Source organism: Ursus americanus, chromosome 6 (genome assembly GCF_024610735.1).
Source record: "Ursus americanus isolate L20-20 chromosome 6, mUrsAme1.1.p, whole genome shotgun sequence".
NCBI classification, from domain to species: Eukaryota; Metazoa; Chordata; class Mammalia; order Carnivora; family Ursidae; genus Ursus; species Ursus americanus.
The window spans coordinates 77,902,018-77,921,936 of record NC_142132.1 but is presented as its reverse complement, the minus strand read 5'-3'; the positions used below and the strand labels follow the sequence as shown (position 1 = coordinate 77,921,936).

At 40.8% G+C, this 19,919-nt stretch overlaps 1 protein-coding gene across 3 annotated transcripts in view; it reads right to left on the bottom strand.

The window, feature by feature from the left end:
* Window positions 1-19,673, bottom strand: part of A1CF (APOBEC1 complementation factor) — an 80,844-nt gene extending 61,171 nt beyond the window's left edge. For all 3 annotated transcript variants that reach the window (XM_045802394.2, XM_045802395.2, XM_087863142.1), the window contains exon 1: window positions 19,584-19,673. The gene's annotated coding sequence lies outside the window, so the exon portion shown is untranslated. The remainder of the gene's footprint in view (window positions 1-19,583) is intronic.
* Between the last annotated feature and the right edge of the window lie 246 nt (window positions 19,674-19,919).

The following is a 19,919-nucleotide window of genomic DNA, read 5'->3' as shown; positions in this document are numbered from 1 at the left end:
GAATACTTGGTTCAAATGGACGCTCATCAGCAAATCTTCTATATAAAGATGCTCCCCTCTTCTGTTCCTCTGCGTCCAGTCACTCAAGCGGAGACTCTGAGTCTCTATTTCCTTACATATCAAGTGTGAGGATAATAATTGTTCCTACTTCACAGTGTTGTTTTAAGGATTAAATAGGAATAGATTTAAAATATTTAAAGTGGTTCCTGGTATTTGATAACAGCTCAATGAGGGTTATCTGTTATATTAATTATTATATTAATTATTATTATTATAATTAATCTCTAAGGGGTAAGATTTCAAAATTACTTTCTGGGAAGATAAAGTCTCGCGTGTTTGGCATGATACATCGTCCCTCCAAGCCTACATTCCCTTCTGGTGATCTTATTCCCTTTCCTGCCACTGGGGGCTACCATGTTGTCTAACACTTGTCGGCTGTCTGCTTGGAATGTCATTCCTTCCCCTTCCCTTCCCACATCTAACTTTCACTATGTTGGCCTGTTATCCTTCCAGGTCAGATGGAAACGTCTGTTCTGGGGGCCTTCCTGCAATACCCTCTCTGGGTCACATTAGGTGCTGCTACTTTAATGCTCTCAAGCGAGCCCATACATCCATGTACTGTTGCACATGATACTGTAATTATCTGCTTGCTCGGCAGTCTTTCTTGCTACACTGTGAGCTCCCTGAGTGTGGGGACTATGCAGGACTCCTCTTTCTTTGCCCAGAAGGCTTAGCCTTGCATTATGCTAAGTGCTCAATAAATAACCTGGAGAACAAACGAAAGACCTTGGACTAGCATTTTATAAATGAGAGTAACTTACACTTGATCTGAAGTTAATTGAATCTGCCTCTAATCTCCTACTCTTTATTCTTCTTGTTCCAATCACTTTCAGAAAGTTCTGTCCTGGAGTGAATTTGTGTTTTGTGAGAAATCAATGTCAGTGGTTTCACTGCATTAACAAATACGTTCTTGACTTTGGGAGAGAGCCAAGAAGTACAAAGTGATGAAAACTAGAGTTGACAATTTGAATTCACTTTTCTTCTTTTCAATGCCTTTCTCGTTTTTTATTTGCAACATTGGAGCCTACTTGATTCAGGAAAGAAGGACCTAGAAATTATTGAGGGTTCAAGATCTCTGCCTTCCTGAAAGTCACAGGTGGATTGAAATGAACATTTCATTCCACTTGGTTGAGACTTTTCAGTAGAAATTTCCAGAGTTCACTGCTGGGCAAGGTCAGAGCTGCTGCTCTTGACACTTGACCCTGGTGACTGAGGTACCAGTGGGTCCTGGCTCAGGGAAGGTGGCAGGGAGACAAAGATAAGGTGACAAGAGAGAGAAGCAGGTAGGCAAGCAAATGCTGACTTTTCTGCCTCTACAGCTGTGAGGGGGATACTCTATGCTGCCCTTACTTTATAATCCCGGGCTATAAAGAAGAAAAGCATATGGAAAAATTGTACATATTGATGGGCTTGCAAGTCGTGGAAGGGAAACTACGAGGGGATTGTGAGTGATATTTGTCACCTAGGTTTGCCCGAAGTTAGGCAGTGTTGGAGGACGAGAGCCCTGGTGGGACATAAGTTGGCAGCGTGGTAACAGAGAAAGTGGGAAAACAAGTTTGTTTTTTAAAATAGTAAAATGGGCAAGACAGACAAAGGTAAGAAGGGCAGGATGGAAAATATGCTGAATGTGTGCAGAAAGAGAAGCTTGGAAAAGCAAAGGCAGGCCTGATGGTATGAAGGAGAAGCCGAGAAGAACAACATGGAGAGGAAGGTTGAAGACAGAGATTCAAGTTAGCAGCTTCCTTGGTTTAAAAACGCAATGAAGTAATTGTCCTCAACTTTAACAAAAAGGTCCACAAGTTTTAAAGGAATATCTACTACGTGCCGGGCACCAAGCTAGGCGATTAAGTCAGGAAACGAGTAGTTTTGTTAATGTTAGGGTTTCTGTATGTATTTTATGGACTTTTTCCAAAGAGGATGATTAAGGACACAGAGTGGAGGGAAAGACTCTTTCTGATTTGGTAAGCAGAGGAGAGATGTTCCTTTGTAACCAGGCGGAAGACACTGGGGTGTTTGCGAGCCACTGGGACCTCTCCAGACCCAATCCGGGCTTCCCCAGTGTTTGTACACCGATGTTGCATGATAACTCTCACAGCATGCAAGCTTATCATGCGTTCCAAGCATCTAGTATCTCCTGGGAATTTTACACAGAAGGAGTTCCAGTTGTATCGACATGGTCTGTGAAAGAAGGATTGATGACCAAAGTTTACGCATTTCCCTACTGATGCTAAGAAAATATTATTGCACATTACTTGATAAAAAAATAGAAACTAGCTCTAACGTTCTCCTTGGAAACGTTTACAATCAGCCTTAAGTTTACTTTGGAAGTGAATTCATGTGATAGCTGTTTAGTTGGCCATGTATCACGAACCATAGCAAAATTAACAGAGAATATGCATACATAAAATTCCAAAATGTGGCCATAAAAACATCTCACCAAATCCCAATATGTGGCATCTTATTTTGAAAAATCAATATATTATCAGCCCCCAAATTAAGTTAACCAGAATCCCTTCTGTGTTATTAAGGCATTAGTAATGAATCCTACCTTAATTTGGGCCTGGTCAATTTGGGCCTAGACAAGGCTTAAAATAAAGAAAAATTACAGTTGTTCATAGTAGATATTTTAGCTTACAATTATTAAAAAAAATCCTCTGTCTATAATAGGCTGCACGTCTTCAGAGAAACAAAAGCTTGCATTGAAATTTCCATCCTACCACCATGATTGTAACTTTTCCAAGACCCTGGTTCCTATTCTAAGAACAGGAGCACTGATACCTAACTTGAAGGTTTTGTTTTTTTGTTTTTGTTTTGTTTTGTTTTGTTTTGTTTTATCTTTTAGCAAAGGAGCAAATAAATCAGATAATGGATATGAGAGCACCGAATAAAGTTCTGGGTATTCAGAAGATTCTCAATAAATATTTCCTTCTTGTTCCTTGTCTGCTGTTGGGTTGACTCATCTTAGCATCATCTGGGGTCTTCGGCAAGGTTATTCTCCTTTCTAAAAATTGTCCGAGGGACAGAGAAATGCAGTTTTGAATGTGTTATGTTGACTTCTTTCATGTTGCTTTAATAATTGATCTGGTGGTTTCTTGTGTTTGTTGTCACTTCTCAGTAGGAAAAATCCTTAAAGTCTTCAGTGTGTGTGTGTGTGTGTGTGTGTCTGTGTGTGAGAGAGAGAGAGAGAGCGAGAGAGCATGCATGTTAGTGTTGTAATGAAAATGAGATATGATCTAAATATCAGTGATTAAGAAATATTTGAACAGGTGGTGGTACAGTGCATCTAATAAAACTGTGCCAGTAGAATATATAGTTCAGACAGATATTTGTGAATAGCATCAAGTAAAAAAAAAAAAGGCAGGTTAAAAACACCAGGAGTAGTCTGATTTCATTTGTGTTAACTTTGATATTCGTAAGGCATTATAAAAGGCTAACTAGAGAAACAAATCAGCTTGTCATTCTCTTTTGGCTATTTTTAGCTTTGTATAATATATAGCTCTTACTCTAATAACTTAAAAAGTAAGTTAAATGTTGCTAATTAATGAATGCCAATGAGAACAAAGACTCAGATGTGATCAAGATTCTATTCTGGGGAAAGTGTTGATCATTAATTAGAAAAAAATACTGAAAATTACTACAAGGATCTAGCTAAAGAGGCCAGGAACAGAACAAAGTAGACGTAATGAAATCAGAAGGAATCAAAAGTAAATCAGTAAGACAGAAAAATCCGTAGACTTGATAAATGTAAGAGCTGATTGAAAGACTGGTGAATCAGCTCCTCTGGCCACCTTAACAAAGTAAAAAGGAGAAAACTATTTTAAAAACAGGTGGGAAAAATGGATGTAACCACAGACGAGAGACTCTTGCTATTTTTATCACTACATTCACAAATATGGATGCAGTGATCAGTTACCTAGAAAACTCAAGAGTGAAATAAAAATTTGAATAAGCTAATAACCACACACTGTAATGAAAGAACTCACTGTCTTCTTCCTAAATAGCACAAGGTCCAGATGGTTTTACTGGGCAAGTTTTATAAATCATTTAAGAAACAAATAATTCTTTCATTATATAAAGCTTTTGGAACATACAAAATAATGGAAAACTTATACTAAATCCGTCAATTTCATATCTCTGATACAAAACCAGACAAATATATCACAAAATAGAAAACTAAGGACCCCAACATCACATATGAGTCTAGATATGAACTACATACAACAAAGTATCAAAATACTACTATACAATAAACAATGCATTTATCACCAAAATACAAAGACTATTCAACTTTAGGGATTCTATGAATTCATTTCAGTGATAAGGAAGAAAAAATACGATTATCCCAGTAAATTAAAACTGGCACTCAATAAAATTCAACACCCACTATAGGTTTAGAAAAAAAAAAACTTGTTAAGTTAGTAATTGATGAAGAGCATCAGAAACACCCAGCAAACATACTTAATAGTGAAACACTGCAATCATTCATTCTCATTAAAGACAGTAAATCAACAGTGCAGAACAATTAGAATAAAGGAATACTACAAGAACAGTAAAAACAAGTTTGTCATTGAAGCAGAAATGGCAAATGAAACGAAAAGATCTGAACAATATAAACAAAACTTGTAAGAATAATGGTAACGTGAAGTATCCAAACTCTTTATGAAGAAAATAATAAAATCATACTGAAGGATCTAAGGCCTGGATGCATGGAAGCATTATTATTGAAAATTTTCAGTTCTTCCCATTTTATTGATCTAATGCAATACCAATTTAAACCTCAAGTAAATTATTTTTAAATTTGACAAATTGGGTCTAAAGTTCATCTGGCAGGAAAAACATTCAGGAAATGCCACAACATGTACTGAGTGTGTAGCGTTGCTGGGAACCCACCTAATTAAAAGTTAAAATTAAAACAGGCATAAGAATACACAGATTAACGGAAAGAAAAAAGAAGTCTAGACCTATAGTTTTGCTTATGTTGGAATTTGCCGATAGAAGTTATTTCAAAGGATAGATCATAGACACTTTGAGAAAAAAGTTGGCTTATCATCTCATAGCATATATCAAAATTCTAAGTGGATTCATAAAAAAAAACCTTTTAAAACACTGTATACTATCGGAAGAAAAGATGGGGGAACGTTTTTATAATCTGAAGGGCTTCCTAACCAGGCATTTCAACCCCCACAAATGAAAAGACTAACAGATTTGTAGAGCCTGTTTGGTGCAGTCCGCTAAGCATCTGACTCTTGGTTTCAACTCAGGTCATGATCTCAGGGTCTTGAGATAGAGCCCCTATGGAGGCCCTGTGCTCAACAGGGAGTCTACTTGGGATTCTCCCTCTGTCCCTCTCCCTCTGCCCCACCTCCCCATCACGCGCATGCTCTCTCAAATTAATCTTAAAAAAAATATAAATATCTGTAATGTTATGATAAAGTTAAAAAGAAGCCACTGACAGGAAGAAAATGATTGCTATTTTTATATAATAGACCAAGAATCAGTATCTGTAATATACAAAGAATACTTTTAGATCAATAATAAAAATGGATTGAATAATAATTTGCCCATATCAGTGGACAAATAAGGGCACAAGCAGTCAATTCACAGAAAAAAAAAAAGAAATAAAAAGAGTTTGTAAACTTATTTAAATATAGTCATCAGATCAGAAAAGGTAAGTTAAAACAAAAAATCAAGATACCTTGGATTTGCCTATTACACAGCAAATAATGAACAGAGCTAACCTTTCCTGAACACTTATTATATGTTAAACCATTTAACCCTCATAAAAACTCAGTGGGGTAGGTATTATCATTCCTATGATGCAGGTAATAAGTTAGGGAGGTTGGTTAATGTGTCTGTCCAAGGTCACCCAGGTGCAAGTGGCAGACACATAATTTGAATCCAGGTACTCTGGGGTCAGAGTCTGTGCTCCTCATTACTGTAGTCAAAAATAGGTGCATGGTGCAGAAGGAGTAGGGAGATTATAATATCTGTCCAGCTTTTCCTAAAGAGTTTCTGTGAGGAACCCCATGACCATGAGGAACCTGATGAGGCAGATACTGTGAGTTTGTGTCTTCTTCATAGGGACAGGTGGTTTGGGTCATCAAAAGCACAGGTAACAGCTTCTTTGCTAGAAAGAAAAGGAGCTATTATCATCTGATAGTGCTGTGGGTAGACTGTGTGATGGTTCATTGGGACACATTCAGGATCTGACCCCCTTTGGACATGGTCCAAAATGGATACATGGTCATTGCCAGCTCCCTGCTATGCACTTGCTCATACCCCCCGAAACCTCATACTTCATGCTCCTTGGCAGAATGCAGAGCCCTCGTAGATGATCAGGAGATGTATCACTTGGGAGGATGTGACTTGGATTCCATGTTAATTTGTATTCTTCCATTTAAAGTGTTGGTTCCTTCTTCCCATTGACCTTTAGCTCTTCTGGATTGTAGATAGCCGAAGAGGAGGGAGCGGCTATGGGCCAAACATCTGATGGGGGCATGGGTTGCTAACAGACACAAGTACTTCCAATAGGCACCAAACACAACAATTTTGGGGGTGGGGTAGCCTCTCTGTCCCTCTGCCTCTACCTTCAAATGTCCCTATAGTTTCTCTTTTCCTTTTCCTATCTCTTACTCTCTTTAATCCTTGACTTTGTTCTCTCTCCTCCCCTGGTGACAGCCCTGACTAACGAACTTGCTGATTCCACCTGGAAGGTACAGCCTACTTTTAAGACAAGGTGTTAACAGCCATAGAGAAGCCATGCTAATGATGTAGTTTTGTCAAGAAATTGTTATTTTGGCAAAGATGCTTTGGGCCAGCTGATACTTTGATGACTGTTTGTTGATGCTTAAATCTATATACCGTCTTATTTGGAGTCATGTGAAGTCCTAGACAGAGTAACTTAAAATAGCAAAACCTGAGACACTAGGGAAATTGCACTGTTGTGAACATATCTATGGAGAAACTAAAACTATACCAGACAAAATTCCATTGGAACTATTGACTTGAAATTATCAGAGAAAAGGAGCAAGCACACGTATAATAGACAAGTGACTGTATTGTAATTTTTGTGTGTGTTCTCTATATACACCTACACCCCTGGACTAAATCTTAGCATTATGAACATGCAAGGAGTGAGAAGGTGTGTCCTCCTAATTTTTTTCTTCTTTTTATTTTTTTAAGTACTAATTTAGAATTAAGAATCAGATACAATCTCATTTGAAAAGAAAAAATTACCCAACTCTTGGGAGAGTTAAACATGTCCATCTGGAGCACAGATCATCATTCTTGCAAAACAGGCCTGACGCCTAGACATTCATTTTGTTTTGTTTGAGGGAAAAGTTAATTTCAAATAGAACCATATATTTTCACTTAAAATTTGTATTTAAAACTGCATAATTTGTGGTCCAATGAGGTCCACCTCTCGCTTTTTAGCATGTTCTGAAGTAGATAGAATAGAGTAGGAGCATTTGATCCATTTCAAAAGACATTTCACATTTATTTGCTTAAAATGCCCTTTAAATATCAACAAGAAGCCATTAAATCCCTGGAATTTAGCTTGAAACTGTAAATTACACAAGGATGTGCAGGCAAGGACGCATGCTTTGTCAAAATAGAACTTTCGGATTTAACTGCAAGCATTCCTGGATTTTAGCAAGTCATATTCACTCTGTTAAATCTCCCCCTCCTCAATTTTTTTAAAGATTTTGTTTGTTTATTAGAGAAAGAGAGAGCACACACTTGAGAGCACAAGTGTGGGGGGGTTGTGGGTGTGAGGGGCAGAGGGACAAGCAAACTCCCCACTGAGTGGGGAGCTCGAAGCAGGGCTTGATCCCAGGACCCTGGGATCATGACCTGATCCGAAGCAGACACTTAACTGACTGGGATACCCAGGTGCCCCTTATCATACTCCGAAAAACAACTTCACTGTAATCTCCTGCTGAGAGGATGTGTCCCGTTTGAACAAATTCCTTAATTGTGACTTGCCATAACTTGCTAAGCAGGGCCCTATCCTTAAAATATTGTACCGCTATACAGCATACTCCAAACTGGCACTAAAAATAAATCATTTAAGAATAGCTTTAGTCAACATGAGCTGACAGCAGATACGAGATGCAGGAGCTTTGGAGAAAGAGCAGACTCCCTGCCTGGCCTTACATTATAGTCACCCATACTGGGGCAGCATCCTCCCCACCCCAGAGGGGGTCAGATTCACATGGTCTGGGCGGGGACCCTGGAAATGGTTACATTATAAGCCTCCAAAGTGACACTGATTGGCAGCTGAGTTGAGAACTGCTGATTGAAGCTCGAGTCTATATATGTTAAATGTCAAAACAAAACAGTGGACAATAATTGCATTTATCCCGCCTGCTAAAGAGACATCATGTAAAGAAGATTGTATTAAAGAGAAGAAAAAGCCTATAAAAGAAAGGTAGACACTAGGTGATAGAGAAAAGGGGGAATGATTCCATATTTTCTCTAATAATTGTTTACATTTTCATCATTCCTAATGAATAAATGTTTTCCTAATGGCTAGTGTTTAGAAATGCCAAAAAAAAAATCGCATTCTTATTAGATTTTGGCTCAAGTGGTTTGTTTTCAACTCCGTTTCCGTGAGGACTGACCAATTTGTTGTTTATATTCCTGCTGTGACTTGCTGTGCCTAGTTCCCATGCTTCTTTCCATAGTCTCCCTGGCTGGACAAACTCAAGCTGCTCCCTCTGGGGGTGTGTAGGTATATGGGTATATATATATCTGAACTCCCAAGCATGCGTGTGTGGACATGAATGTGTATAAACACACAAGTGTGAACCAACTCCTGGCGGCCAGTGGTGGTACCATGCTATCACACGGGAGACTTCTCCATCCACCCCTTTCCTTTTGTAACTGGCTCTGACCCCGCCAACTCCTTTACAAATCCTTCAGCCTTGGCTCAGCTTGGATAAGACTATCAGAAACTCTGAAAGACCCTCATACGTGATCTGTTGTTGGTAACACTGAAGATTGAGAGATGAACATGTTTTTTAATCCCAGAATGATTTGGGAAATCTTGAACAACAGGTGGAAACTGCATGTGTCAGAGGGCAGAGTGGGCAGTGGGGAAGCAATGAGGAGATTTACAGCCAGACAACATATGAACTCTACACTCCGTTAAGGTTCTATGATGGCTAATTTTATGTATCAACTCGACGGGGCCACAGGGTGCCTAGATGTTTGGACAAATATTATTCTGGGTGTGTCTGTAAACATCTTTCTGGATGAGATTAACTTTAAATATAGACTGAGGAGGGCAAATTGTCTTCCCCAAATGTGGGTGGGCCTCATCCAGTCAACTGAAGATCAGACTATAACAAAAACGTTGAGTGAGAGAGAACTCTGCCTTCCCGGGGACATACATCTTTTCTGGACTTTGGACTTGGACCGAAACAATGGCTCTTGCGTCTCATGCCTGTTGGCTTTCAGGCTGGAAATACACATCGTCCCACCTGGGTCTCTAGCTCGCCAGCTTCAGGGTTTGAGGTTTCTCAGCCTCCATAATCATGTGAGCCAACCACTTACAATAAATCCTTTTAGATGGACAGATATATATCTTAGAGGTGCTCTTCACTAGTACTGGTATCTTACAGGTACTAGAACAATGGCAACAGCAAAACCATTTTTGTATATGTACTGATTGGAATACCAGTTCTGTTTCTCTGGAGAACCCTGGCCAATACACATATGTAAATGGCTTCAGTGTGGTCATGTTTCCAGTAACTGTAAGATCAGGCTACAGATGGCTGTTATGTAATGATACCCAACTCTTCCCACCATGCCCCACTCTCTTAAGGATCCCTGGGAAGCGAATTGGCAGAGGTTAGAAATTCTAGAATGGCATAGCTTAAGAACAGAATGTCTTTGCATATATGTTTAATTTCTAAGTTGACTTACAAATTGGGAAAGTGGTAATCACAGCATGCCACGTAGATGTTTCTTAGCCGAAAAGCAGATGTTTGTTCAATAGCTCTGGGACCAATTATTTGTGTGGCCGATTACAGGGCCTGATGAGCTGTGAGTGCTGTATTTCATTCACTCTTGGATTCGTGTTATTATGTTTCTTTTTTTTTTCTAGTTGAGATTGTCCTTTTGAGCTTAATTGCTGCATCTGGTTTCCTCAGACCAATCTGGGAAAATTAGGTTGAACACTCAATTCTCACCAAGACTGCCAACCACTGATTAATAAAATATGTTTGATCCTCCAGTAGAGCTTACAAAAATACAACTATCTAAAGCTGTATATTACAGTAGCCCTGAGGCAATGTGACACTTGTAATGAAAGACAGCCTTATGTTTCCTTTCAAAAAATTAGATTATAGAGGTTCTGATTTTATGCTAACTTTCACGCCTTGGCATAAATTGTCCTTATAAGTTCTTTCTCCTTACATCTAGTCAGCTACTGAGTTCTGATACTTTGCCCTTCTTTTGAATTCCCATGGCCATTAATTATCAGGTATGCAACCATCATTTCATACCTGGATTGTTTCTTGCCTTGCCCTCCAGCCTTTTTTCCAACTCTAACATCCTCTGTGTAACACCCGTTAATTTTCTCGACCATTTTATTATGTTACTTTCCTATTCAAAGACTTTACATGGCCCCATATTCTACAACCCTATCAACCAATGTCATCACCTATCAAATGTATCCAACTTTATATTAATTTCCAGTGGATAACTTTTCTCTATTCAGACCAGTCCAGAAGCCTAGGAGTCAGGAGAAGAAGGGAGACAGGGACTCTAGGGGACTGAGATAGAAGTGAAAACAGCATGGATGATGGAGAAGTTGAGTATGGTTGGGATGCCGAATGTGAGTGGAATGGAGGGGATCGGGAGTGGGAGGGACAACAGGTGAGGCTGGTGAGCAGGCAAGAATGCCGTCAATCCCGGCATGACAGGGTGTTCTTTATTATGAAGTCAGCACGGAAGAACTCCTCTAATAGGTCCCTGTGCCCTTTAGGAAGGCGACTCCATGAGTGTTGCTGAGAATGTGTTAGAGGCAGAAGGACTAGTTTAGGGACAGGTGGGAAAATGAAGAGAGGGAGGATCATCCCTTCCCAAGGATGGACACTCATCTTTTTAGCTCCAGCCCTTCCACTGAGCCTGGCACTCAGTAGACACTTCCTCACACGTATTTGCTAGACTGAATGGAAATTCCGTATAGCCTCTCTGACTACTCCAGACTTGGTTCTCTCCTAATTTTCTAGTCTCACCACACAATAATACAACACACAGTATTTTGCCCTTTGTTGTTCATTCTTGATTCCCAAGTGGGGAAGGTGCCACAGCAGACACACCATGGGATCATGGATTCAGACTGACTCAGGTGCCAATGTTGGGGCCCTACCCTTAAGAACTTTGTAAACTTGGATCAAGTTGTTTAACCAGATCCCAACTTCTTCATTTCAAAATTGGGGATCATGATGCCTGCCTCACGGTGTTGCCATAGTGGTGCAAAAAGATAGGACAAGTACACAGCACAGAATAGGGCACGGGGTACTCAGTGCTGTTTTTCTTGGCCTCCTCTACCTCTTGTCCTGCTCCGCCCAGTTAGGTGACTCTGTTATTCAGCAAATAGGATGAATCTGTTATATGCGTAGCAATGTGTTAGGTCTGCGCATTGAAAAAGAAATAAGATAACTTTCTTGCCTTTCAGGAACCTTCAATGCAGCATAGTAAATAGTATTCATTTTCCAGCAAAGTAAGAGACTTTGGAGAAGGAGAGATCAAATATCCTAAGACTGCAATGGGAACCCTGGGGAACTCTTCATGGGCCCCTTGAAGTTAGGGACAGAAGTATAATACATCTTTGTATCCAGCACAGTGTCTAGAATAATGCTGAACTCGAGCAAGGTGGAGAGTGTCCATCAGTCAGTCCCAGGGGACAGGTTAACACAGTAATCCCAAGCAATCTCCTTCCTTCCCTTCCATCCAGCCACTCCCCTTGAAGTAGATGCTAACCCCTAGTCCTTTCCTCCTCAGTCCTGATGCTTCCCTTAGGCCTTCCCGCCATAGTTTTCTCTTCAGGGGTCTGCTGCTGTGCCTGTGCAGGGGACTGACTTGGGGACAGGTTGAATTATCTCATTCCTGCATTTTTTTCATGCTAATAACCCTGTTATTCTTTAATATGCATCTTTGTAAGTGGCTTTGAGTCCTGATAGGTTGTTTGTTGTAACCATGAAAATAACACAGGCCTAGAGGCTTGCGCTCTGGTGTGAGGATCTGAATTTCTATTCTCTTACCTTGCTAATGACCCAGGTTCCTTCAAATCATTTTATGCTGACTTGATTAGGAGACCCCGCCTGTGACAGAGAACATCTCTGCCTTGGAAAAACTGCAACGGTGTCAAGGAGAAATTGTCCCTAATCTGCTCCACCAGGCCAGTGGAGGGGAGAGTTCTTTCTCAGCTATCTGACCTCCAATTTTCTACACGTTGACCTCATAGCCTCTCTCTGTCTCTAGCCATGTTCTTCTGGGAAAGCAACACAGGAATGAGATGACTGTTAGAGCTACATCAGCTAAGGTTTGTGCACACTCGTTTGCTATTGTTCTAGGCATCTCGTGTGTAATTTCTGATCCAATCCACAAAATAACCTTGACTTTATGGAAGAGGAAACAGGCTCACAGAAGTTCACTAATTTGCTTTGTGGCCAAGATCCAGGCCCAGGCATTCTGGGTCTGAGGCTCCTGCTTTAGCAGAGCAAATGTCTTCTCTTCACCATATGCCATGCTATGAATCTGTCCTTTAGATCACTGTGCTTTAGGGGATCCTTTGAAATATTGAAATACTAAATTACTATTATAGGAAGTATTTGACGTTATAGCTTGTTTTGAGAGGCAAGTGAAAATAAGAGTTTCTAGAAGTTTCTAGATTATAGGTTTTTCTCTTATCTTAAAATATCTTTAAAAGGCCATGTACCAACATTCTTGGATGATTCCAATTCTGGTCAGCACACCTGTCTTAAGTACCTGTTCTGTAGTGAGGGAGAGACATGGAGGAAACTGGTAAGTGTGGTATTCAAATGTCTTTAATAATCACTCGCAATTAATAAGTAAACTCTTCCTCAAAGATCAGACAAATAGCTGTCATTCAAACACCTTAAATTTTCCTCTTGGTTCCCTATGACACCTCCATCCTTGGTCATTCCTCTTCTCCATCTTCTCTTCCCTGCCGTCACAATGGACTTATCCTAAATGCCCTTCTTGGAAAGCTTGGCCAGACTAGTTAATTTGCTAAGTGATTTTAGGCTAATGTGTTCCTGCACGTCAATACCTCAAAGTGTCTCTATCACTTATACCCCATATCCCAACTAGTGTGTATTTTAACAAGGAACTTCTGGAAGCACACTCTTATCCTAAATGAATAATTCCATTGAGGCTAGCGGAGCTGCTATTTGGGAACATCTGGGTCTGCATTTAAAGCTCCAAATTAGGGCAGTTTAAATATGGGACTCCCTGAGCATGTATAGACCTAGCAGCCCAATTATTCTTTCCCCCCTGGGAGAAGGGTGTGTCCTCCAGGTGGGAGGTGCTGTGTCTTCAGACCCTAGTAGAATTTGGGTGTGTGGAAGCCAAATCATTCAAACACAACTACTCTGCGTTTTTGGAGATACCTCCCTGTGTTCATGGTGCCTGCAGGTTTCTTCTGTGATCTGTGCCTGGCACTCTCTTGAAGTCACGATATGGGTCTCCTTTAACTGAGTTAAGGCCGTGCCGGCATGCATGCAGAGCAAGGAGGGCCGGACTCAGAGAGAAGGGAATTTCCCTGGTAATCCTAGGGGTTCTGCTAGTCCGTCTCCCAGGATTTGTGTAGAGACTCGGGCTGAGTTAGAAGTGCTCTGACTGGGGGAGGGGGGTGTTATAAGGAGCAGGACCTGCCTAAGGGCTGGGGGTCTGCACTTGGGTTCTTACCCTAACGACAACTAAAAAAAATGTCTTTTATTCTTGGGAAACTCATTTAGTTATTCTCTGTCCAATAAAGGACTCAAAATTTAGTTCCAGTTCCAAGATTCAGCACTTCTCCATGCTCTTGTCACACCCTGTCTGCCATGTGGTATGAGCCAGACTGCTGGGGTTCACTCCTGTTTCTACCACTTTTTAGCCGCGTGACCCTGGGTAAGTTTCTCCATGTTCCTAAGACTTGACCTCTTTATTGGAGAAATGGCATAGCGATAGCACCCACTCCACAGAATCCCACAGGGTTGAATGAGTTCATCTCCGTGCCCAGCATGGGGCGGGAGCTATGTCAGCATGTAAGAGCTATTACTCATATCGTTGTTATCATCCTCATCATCGTAGGGTGCCGATTCTAACTGGTTGGCAGTCAATGCCCGCATTGTGAGGCACTGCTGGGGATCTTCAGGAAAGAGGATTCCTGACCCAGTCATTGCCATGTGCCAACACAGACTCTCGCTCCATGGTATCAACTTTTTTTTTTAAGATTTTATTTATTTATTTGACAGAGATAGAGACAGCCAGCGAGAGAGGGAACACAAGCAGGGGGAGTGGGAGAGGAAGAAGCAGGCTCATAGCGGAGGAGCCTGATGTGGGGCTCGATCCCGTAACACCGGGATCACGCCCTGAGCTGAAGGCAGACGCTTAACTGCTGTGCCACCCAGGCACCCCCATGGTATCAACTTTTGATCTCTGACTGCCTCGGAAAGTAACCAGAGGGATTAAGGTTTAAACAGATATAAGAAGCCAATTTCCTTCATGCAGAAACCCCCTTCTGGAAAGAGGAGCACTAAACGCAACCCTAACAGAAAAGATGGGTAGAAGAATATGAAAGATGAGTTGAGAGGAAGGAAAGACAGTTGCCTCGATACATAAAACCCTGCAAACGCCCAGCCAGTGTTCCAGGAGATAGTCCGGCGTCCCTCCCTTCACTTCTTTCACGTGCCATGCCTTAAATCTTTGTAGGATCGTTTCCTTCTGGGACTTCCATGGGACTAGTTTTCCTCTACCTTCCACGGGGATTCTCATCCTCTCTTCCTAGTTTCGTCTAACGTCTTAGTTAACTCATCGCCAGTGCAGTTATGTCCAGTACAGTAGGTGAAGCTTACATAATCCGCCCTCCCCTGCATGAGCCCAGCTGGGCTTCTAGACTCTGCACGCACATCTTGCAGTTAATCAGCTTTGCACAACTGGAATGAGGTATAATGACTGACCTACCTTGAAGAAAGTCAGCATGCTGAATTGAGCATGACGAAATTTGGCATTAGAAAAGTCTCGGGCTGCTGGAGTGGCTCCTACGGTTGAGCGTCTCACTTTTGATTTTGGCTCAGGTCATGATCTCAGAGTGGTGAGATTGAGCCCTGCACTGGGTTCCACACTCAGTGACGAGTCTGCTTCAGATTCTCCCTCCCCCTCTGCCTCTCCCGCTCAGGCTCTCTCTCTCAAATAAATAATCTTTTTTTTTAAAAAGTCTAAATGCTTCTGTCTAAAATGCTTTGTAAACTAGAATATTCCATAGAAATAAAGTATTAACAGTAATTAATTCTGCTATGTTAAGTGTAGTGTTCTTTGAGTGAGTTGGGCATCCCAAAACAATGATCAATTTTAACTACTGGAAGAAGAGGAGACATTACTACATCACTGAAGGTGGGAGTTTATAGAATTGCAAACCAGTTTGCTCACTTAGCCGTTCTCTCTGGCCAAAATGTCATGTGCTGATTCTGTTAGCCATATTGTTCCTGGGAGCAGAACACTGTGCGTACCTTTGTAAACTGGAGGGAAGTATCTTAGTCCACATTATGGCCTTCCTCCTACTATTACCAGGGACGGAACCCTATTGGAATAAACAAACCTGGAAAATATTTTCCACATAGATAAAATTCCACTTATATATACATATAAGGAAAAAAAAAAGCTAAGTTTATATATCTTTAAAAAAATCAAATTAGGGAGCTCAAGGTACCAGCATATTTTAGTCAAGGCAGCCATTATTATAAAAGGAAATATTTAAATTTTCCATTTGGATGAATCAAAAATATTCAACACAAAACCTTAATTTATTAAAGATTCTACATAGTTCTTGGGACTGAGATTCTAGTTGGATTAAGTTGGATGGACTCAAATGATAGATTAGCTCTCCTGAACCAATCAGCAGGAAACATTGGTTAACAGCTGCTGGATCTTAAGTATCTGCCAAGGAGCAGATGGGATTTAGATTTCTAATAGGTAATGTCACTGCAGTGGTGCTTTTCCTTTTCCAGATGCTTTCCCAGGGGGCGCTGGGACTGTTAGAACTGCACTTTAGAGGAGCCTGGTTACTGTTTCCATGAATAAGATCAAATGGTGTTTATCCTCCATCGATCAATACCGTCTTGTTTGAACTGATTGAGTCATTCAGAGACACATAAGGTAATGACAACAATTGTGCAACAGTACCCAGCGTACTCCCCAGCTTGCTAAGGGATGGCAGTATTTTAAAAGACAGTTATTGAAACAGATTTGTAACATCAACTGGCTGTGTGATGAAATGAACACACATGGCCACAGGCTGCCCTGTGGGTTTCGCTGAAAAGGGCATTGGGCTTTTAGCTACGAGTTTCCTTGAACAACGTTCTCTAAAACAAAAGCATACTATGTTTTGTTGTTGTTCCTGCTGTCTTTTTAGAATAAAAGAAAAAAAGAGGTTTTGTCTTTTTGTTCGGATAAATAGAATACGGTTACTCTTGGTAACTAATCAGAACTTTATTACTTGTGTATAGTTTTTGATTTAAACTGTATCTGTAGAGTTTTGACAAAGAGCAACTAATGGGTAAGTTTGGAAAGTATCAGGACATTTTTCTGGAGACTGTGGGATAGTGCAGTGGGAAGGGGAAGAGAGTTTTGCGGAATTCCTACCACGGGTCAGGGATCATGCTTTAACTATTTGGCTCTGTGATCTCATTTCAACTTCTTTGAATTCTGCAGGGTGGATTCTATCCCCACAACACACTCAATCTGAAATTCAGAGAAGTTAAGTAGTGTGCTCGAGGTCATACAGCTCGGGAGTTTGGGAACCTGCCTTCCAGCCAAGCTCTGTCAGGAGAGGAGTCCGGTGTTCTTTCTAGAATTGCTTTGGAAAGTCTCTAAGAGAGGCATGGTCCTGTTTGATGGAAGATAGCTAGGCCATCAGGTCCCTCAGATGTGTTCAGCTGTGGTGATTTCGGTTGGTTCTGGTTTTATGAATGCAGAATGTGAGCTCTAAAAGGGATTTATTCTTTCTTAATCTGTGTTCTGAGGAATCCCATTTCTGAGGCGTGTTAATAGATGCTCCTGAAAGGTGTTCTGTCGTAAAGGAAGCTTAGGAAATGAAACATCTCACACTCCTAGATGCTCACAAGAAGTGCGTACATTCACACACAGTAAATCCGCCGTCCCTGGGAGGACAGTTACAATGGTGACACGCTCGGGCTTTGGAGTCAGACCCCCCGGCTGGGGAATCTGGCTCTTCGTTTCATGACTGGGTGATGTTGAACCTGCTACGTAACTACTCTCTGTTCCATTTTCTCATTAGTAAAATGTTATAATAGTATCTACCTTATGTGACTGGTTTAAGAATAATACAGATGAATGCATGGAAAGTGCTCAGGGCTACACCTGGCCATCGAGCACTTAGTCAACGTCTGTCAGTTAATATCACTCCAAACGTCCACGTAATAACAAGACCTGCTTTAAAGTACCTGACTACCTTTCCTCCACTTGACAATACGGTCATTTTATTTAAGCCACATTTATGAACATCCACTGAATACAGTGCAGGAAATGTTGTATTTGAAATGCCACCAAACAACTTGGTATTAGTCTGGTTAAAAATAATAACCAAATATTCAGTGTTTTCCTATCCATCATGTCAAACAACTTGGTATTAGCCTGGTTAAAAATAATAACCAAATATTCAGTGTTTTCCTATCCGTCATGTCAGTTAGGTTTTTTCTTTTTCCTTTCCTTTTCCCAATTCTTTTCCCCCCTTCCCTTTCACCTGATAAATAATAAATTGGGACAGTAAAATGTGAGAATTGTGTCAAATGGGCAGTATCATAGAATTCTGGAAAATATGGCTCTGAAATATGAACCAATAAGTCATTTGTCTATTATTCCGTATTTAGCAGGGGAAGGCTTCAGCCCTTCAACAAGTAAATGCTCTTATTTGATCTAGTAAGCACGGTTACTACCCAGACCTACGCTCTTACTGTATATACCTCAGCACATGATCATAAAGGATGTTTCAGACCAGACCAGCACATCTTTGAAGCTTCTAAATTCTAACCTAAGTTGAGCTTGTCAGTGTATATGTCGCAAAACCCCAATCCTGCACGGTGCACGAATAACGCTGGGTTCCTCCCCTTCTTGAAGATGCACAACATCTGACCAGCCTACCGTCAATACACTTGTCCAACTTGGAGCCCATTCTCCTTGGGATTCGTTCTCATAATCATGGAACAAACGTATTTCAGTCAGAGTTTGAAAGGTTTCTGGTAGGAATGGATATTCCCGTTAAGTGCTCTGACACCTTTCTTTCTTTTTTTTTTTTTAAATTTTTTATTATATTATGTTAGTCACCATACAGTACATCCCTGGTTTTTGATGTAAAGTTTGATGATTCATTAGTTGCGTGTAACACCCAGCGCACCATGCAATATTAAGATACAATCATAGCATATTTTGGTTCTAAATCGCCTTTCTGGGGTGAACAAAATGGTCATGTGAAAATACAGCCTCTGCAGCACCGTGGCCCAAACCAACCCGAGAAAAAGATCTAATAATTAGCTCCCCCCAAGGTCGAGATTTAACACATTCAAAGCCATTTTCCATGTCTGTTTTTGTTTTGTTTTTTCTTTTCTTTTCTTTTGCTAGAACGAAAAGCAAATAGCTTAAGGCATTCCTTAGGTGAATAGGATCCTGGCAAAAGAGATAGCGAGAATTCACCAAGGTGATTTTGTGTGGGTTTCTTTTCTGTGGGGTTTTGTGTTTTAGATTTTGGTTTTGGGTGGTTGTGAAGGACAAAGGAGAGGGAAGGAGAGAATTGAAAATATGAAATCTAAGGTGTAATAGGAATTACGACCTATACGGAGAAGTCAGAATCTGCCAGTGACGTTAATGCTGTTCCTCCTGTAATGACATATTTTATGCTTCTGGGGGTCGCAGGACCGGGACAGATAGCCAACCACAACACTCCCAGCTGTCTTCCTACTGCTAGATAAACTTCTCGGAAACATTAGCCCTACTCTCGAACCCGAGGGGGTAAGGCTACTTTTTAGCCTCAGAAATGATTAAATCAAGTAGCAGAAGCCGGCTGCCATTTCATTCTGAAATTATAGGATTATTCCAATATATTCTCTTGTTTTCCATGTTTCTCCGTTAGCATAAAAACAGCCAGAAAGTGCCCTGCATTAGGCTCTAGATAGAAGAGGTTAGAAGCTGTTGTCACTGCGTTCCCACTGAGCCACACCGCACAGCTGCACAGAGTTGAAGCAAGAAAAAGCAAAACACATGGACCGTACCTGAGTGATTTCAGAGATCCCCACCCGGAAAAGGTTTCCTTGATTATGGCGAGTTCAACGTGTCACTCTGGTTATGCTCTAATCAACATATCAAACTCCAAAGGTTTGTGGCTTTAGGTTTGGTTTACAATTCCTGGGAGTTAAACTTTAACTCGCTCTGTCCCTCGCATCCATACAGCCCTTTGACCAGATAACTGGGTCACTACAGCCCCACAGAATCTACAAAAGGGCCAGGCTCCTTTGTTTACAACATTAAAGTACATTTTTGTGTTAAAACCCCTTGATGTGAATATCCTTTTGAAGCCGTTTTTTGTGAGTTGCATATTTAAAAAGCAG